This window comes from Phalaenopsis equestris, unplaced genomic scaffold (genome assembly GCF_001263595.1).
Source record: "Phalaenopsis equestris unplaced genomic scaffold, ASM126359v1 Scaffold000033, whole genome shotgun sequence".
NCBI lineage: Eukaryota > Viridiplantae > Streptophyta > Magnoliopsida > Asparagales > Orchidaceae > Phalaenopsis > Phalaenopsis equestris.
In genome coordinates this window covers 50,902-56,712 of record NW_018164475.1, presented here as the reverse complement: position 1 = coordinate 56,712, position 5,811 = coordinate 50,902, and positions in this window count along the sequence as shown.

Below are 5,811 nucleotides of genomic sequence, written 5' to 3'. Positions count from 1 at the left end.
AACTGGATTACATCTAGGGCTATGAGTTTAGCTTGAATATCATTAATTACTCAAAGATTGATTTGAATTTTGGCTCAGATCAAGATTGGATGGAAGTAAACTTATCAGGTTACAAACCAAAATTTTGTATCAATTTTTTTTCTTGAGCTCATAATTGAATCATTAACAACATATGACTATGAATTTAGCAAACTTAGCTCAAAGATTATTAATTGTTCAAAAATTAATTTCAATTTTATCTTGGATCAATATCGGATTGAACTAAACCAATTGAGCTATGAGCCAAAATTTTTATCAAATTTTTTTTGAGTTGACCTAAGCTCGGCTTGAAATTGGAGAATTAACAACCCTAATTACAACAAAAATTGACTTTAAGCACATATAGTATTGCTTTATATATGGTTGCTCTTACTAGACATTTATAGGAGGATGCACCTTGGTGTATGTTTTTTGCCAGTGATATCCTTCTTGTGGTTAAACTTAGAGAAAGGCTTTAAGAAAAACAAAAATACAGTGATATCCTTCTTGTGGTTAAACTTAGAGAAAGTCTTTAAGAAAAACAGAAATAATGGAGGTTGATATTGGAGTCTAAAGTCCTTCATTTGAGTATATCTTGATATAAATATTTAAATGTAATTTTAGTAGTAGTACTAGGGGTTTAGAATTTGATTTATAGTTTGCACACTAGGGGTTTGTACAAGTGCACATATCTTTCAAGTAATATAGAACTTTCTTTTAAAAAACCTAAGTGTCGATCCCATGAGGAAACATGTTAATTTGTAATGACTTCAATAAAAGTTCTACTTTACAATAACTCATCTTAGCCTGAATTTTCCAAAAAGTTAGATTTTCTAAATTCACTAGTTTACTCTAAAATCAAAGTTAACTAAATTATATAAAAACTAGTTAAATTTTGGAAAGTTCTTATATAATCCAAATCCCTTTCCACTTGCAATGAATATAATGACATATATAGTAGAAGAATTTATAGAATTATGTAAAGGAGTATGATCAAAGGCACATATAGGCAAATGATGAACATTGTAAGAGTGAAAATTATTCATCCATTTGGCATTTGAAATAAATCTATCAAGTCTTTCTAAAACCAAACCTCTCAACCAAGTAAAAGGATTCCCTTTAAATCCTAAATCAAATAAGCTTGCATCAAAATGAGTGTCATTAAAATTTGAAATCAAAATCATGTTTGGAAGATTACCACCTTTTTTTCAGCAACCGAAGTAATCATGTTGAATTCACCACTTACAAGTCAAGCCTCACTATTATCTCTGAGAGCCCTTAGGTGATTCCAAAGATCCCACCTATCAATCTTAGAATAGCCCGAATAAACAACAGTTAAAGAATAAAAAAAATCTATTATGAATAATTTAATATGAAGAAATTATGCTTGATTGATTAAAATATTAATATTTACATCATCTCCCCAAAGGAACCATATCTTGTTATTGAGGTTGCAAACAAGATTAAAATCACCAACCTTCCTTTTATACTTATCATTATTTTTCATATCAACAATAGGCTCCAAGATACTGAAGAAATTCAATTTATGCTTTGAAATAAGATTCTTTAACCGATTAGAGGCAATTTTTTAGTAATCTCTCAAATTTTCTGAATATGAAACTTAAATCACTAAAATCACAAAATGAGTGAAACAAGCAAGGAATTAGACTTCATCATTGTCCTTCCTTTCTCTAGTGATCCTAAGGTAAGAATCCAATTCATTCATATCAAGAATCTTACCCAAATGTTGAACACTAAGAGCTTCTAGATTGCACAATTGAGTTCACGACTACCATTAATCTTCCTCTTTCTAGATGATCTTTATATTATCCAATCTTCTTTAAGTTCTTTTCTAGTTAGAACAAGAGCATCATCTAAAACAATAATGAAATTAGCAATAGCCACAATTTACATTAATGAGTAAATTATAGAATTTTATCTCAAAGCATTTCAATGGCTAATGTTTATTTATTTATTTATTTATTTTCAAAAGTTAACTAATCACATAACAAGTGAAATTTAATAGATTGAATCAGTATGAAATGCAATAAATGAAAAAGAGAACAAGCAACTCACTTTCAAGTTCTTTACGATATGCTTGGAAGACAGCACTTCATAAAATTCCAGAGCCTATTATAACCAAATTTGCAATAAGCTTTGCAGCCTAATCAGCAATGAATAAGAAAAAAAATTAACAATAATGAAATTAGCAGTAGCCACAATTTACATTAATGAGAAAAAAATGGGAGGGACAAATGCCTACACCAACAAGACGTTCAAAACCACAAAGCAAACTATGTGAAGTGTCTCTTAAACATAAACATATCTAGCTTGACAAACTTTCAACAGGAGACACCAAAAAAATTGCTCAACCAATATTAAAAGTTAGGGGCATTTACATACATACAACACAAATCTTATGTATTTACATATCTACCACCCAAACTTTTACTCTCTTACATTTATGCACCCAAACCTTTCATATCACACCGAAAATACCACAATTTACCTTTAAAAAGTTGAATACGTGTTTTCTTACATAGGTAAGGTGGCATATATACCAATAATGAAATTAGCAATAGCCACAATTTACATTAATGAGAAAAAAAAATGGGAGGCACAAATGCCGCACAAAGGCCATACACCAACAAGACGTTCAAAACCACAAAGCAAACTATGCAAAGTGTCTCTTAATCGTAAACATATTTAGCTTGGCAAGCTTTCAACAGGAGACACCAAAAAAACTACTCAACCAATATGAAAAGTTAGGGGAATTTACATACATACAGAACAAATCTTATGTATTTACATATCTACCACACAAACTTTTACTCTCTTACATTTATGCACCCAAATCTTTCATATCACATCAAAAATACCACAATTTACCTTTAAAAAGTAGAATACGTGTTTTCTTACATAGGTAAGGTGGCATATATACCAATAATGAAATTAGCAATAGCCACAATTTACATTAATGAGAAAAAAAAATGGGAGGCACAAATGCCATACACCAACAAGACGTTCAAAACCACAAAGCAAACTATGCAAAGTGTCTCTTAATCGTAAACATATTTAGCTTGGCAAGCTTTCAACAGGAGACACCAAAAAAACTGCTCAACCAATATGAAAAGTTATCTACCACACATACAGAACAAATCTTATGTATTTACATATCTACCACACAAACTTTTACTCTCTTACATTTATGCACCCAAATCTTTCATATCACATCAAAAATACCACAATTTACCTTTAAAAAGTAGAATACGTGTTTTCTTACATAGGTAAGGTGGCATATATACCAATAATGAAATTAGCAATAGCCACAATTTACATTAATGAGAAAAAAAAATGGGAGGCACAAATGCCATACACCAACAAGACGTTCAAAACCACAAAGCAAACTATGCAAAGTGTCTCTTAATCGTAAACATATTTAGCTTGGCAAGCTTTCAACAGGAGACACCAAAAAAACTACTCAACCAATATGAAAAGTTAGGAAAATTTACATACATACAGAACAAATCTTATGTATTTACATATCTACCACACAAACTTTTACTCTCTTACATTTATGCACCCAAATCTCTTACATTTATACTTTTACTCTCTTACATTTATGCACCCAAATCTTTCATATCACATCAAAAATACCACAATTTACCTTTAAAAAGTAGAATACGTGTTTTCTTACATAGGTAAGCCTTTGCTATTCGTGTTAGTGCCTTGTCAGCTCTGCGTTCATGCCCCATTCCTTTATCCGACCGTATCTAAGCCGTTCATTTGGTACACATAGAAACAGACTGCATCTGTTCATCGTCCTCGATCTTCTTAACCCGAGAACCACAAGTTTTCTATCTTTAAGATCTCGCTCGATACTTAACCAAATTAAGTATGGTTATTCCTACACCTTCATCTAAGTGAGATAAACACATCTTTGAGGCTAAGTACACATGCAATACAAGTTTGGTTCATAAAGTTCTAAACTGAGGGTAAAATTAGGGATTTTGATCCATACATTTGTCCAAGAGGAGTAGCCTCAATTGAATTGGTTCCTGAGCTTTGCCTTGATTCCACGAACGTCCTCCAATCTTCAATTTGATCTATGGTTGGGTCCGTCTAGAAGTACGATCAAAGGGTGGATCAGTTTTGGTCTTGAACTAGGTTAGGGTGATCGGAATTATAGGTTTTTGATTGAGGAAGTGATTTTGAAGTATGGGGAAGCTTTTGGAAAATCAGTTTGAGGTTTTGTGGAGTTTGGCGTAATGAACTTAAAAAACCCTGGATTTCAGTGGTGAAATTAGGGTTTCTCAGTGGGGAAGAGGGACCAAAAATGATTGGGATTGTGTGAAAGTAACGGAAGTTTGGAATGATTTCTCCAGAGTTTCCACAAGGTTTGTGCACTTTTTTATTTTTGTCGTAGGGTGATGACTTAGTTATAGAGGGGGAAGGAGGGCTCAATTGGGCTGGTTGGTGGGTGCAAGGAATTGCTTAGCTACAGGGAAGAAGAGGGCAAGTAACCATTTAGGTTGAGCCAGCTTGGATGGGTCTAATTGGGTGTTTTCACCATGGGGGTTCCCTCGGCCATGGTGTTTTTCGGCGGCTAGGGTGGCTAGCAGGCTAGACCAAGTCACCTCCACACTTTGGGAGGTTAAAATTGGGGAGATGTGAAGTCAATTTGGTTCAAACATGGGTGATTGCAGTTTTCCAAAAATGGGTCATGGGTTTGGGTTAGGTTGGGTTAACCATGGGTTCAAACCCATGGAAACGCCTTGGGGTCAAGTCCAAGGTGGCTGGAGTTGGTGGGTCAACCTTTAGGGACTTGGGTGATTGATTTGGCATGGGAAATACAAATTTGGTGGGGTAAGGGTTTTGCTTAATACACTTTTGTGGGAGGTGAAAGAAGGTCCTCCTTTTTCTACTTAAGGCATTATGACTTTCCATGGCTCATATGACACACATATGGCTTGGACAAGGCTTCATGGCTTGCATGTGGCTTGCCCAACATTCATGAAGAAGGATTATGGAATTTTGGGGATTTTAGTGAGGTGTTGGTATAAATCCAAGTATGGGATAATTTAATCATGTATGGCATGGTCTATAATTTAATTTGATTAAATGGATAATGGAAATGAAATTGTGATGTGGGCTTTGGGCTTTTCAAAAAGAATTAAAGTTTGGACTTCTGGAATTTTTTAAGCATGGGCTTTTTAAAATCAAGTGGGGTAGGCTTTTGAAATTTAGTAATGGGATAAAAGGGTTAATTTTGGATTTTAGTAAATTTTAGGATTTTTCATGATGAAATTTGGACTTAAATTTGAATTTGGGTTTGATTTTGGCTAATGGGTTCTTGGACTTGAATTTGAATTTGGGTTTGATTTTGGCTAATGGGTTTAATTGGTGGAGATCGAATTATGTGGTTATGCAAGCATGAAAAGTTTCCCTAAAGCAATAAGGTTCATAGGAGAACTCATTTATATGTTGGTTATGGCCATCTTGATCAAAGGTCTAGGGCTTGAGACCACTCACATGAGTTTCCAAAAGAGTTAGGAGGTAGGTTAAGTGTAAGTAATTTTAGGGTTTGGAAATGTGTGAGTTTGTGATAGGTTCAAGTGTGTTTGTGAAAGTCCAAGCCACGCAAAGTCAAAGAGGGTGCCCCTAAGGCCTCGATTGATCTTATAAAAATTCTCCTTGAGCTTTCCCATTTTGTTTCCAACCTTCTACGTGCTAGAGGTTAGAACAAACATATGAAATTTCAAAAAGGAATAAGGAAGTGTTTAGAATTTCTAA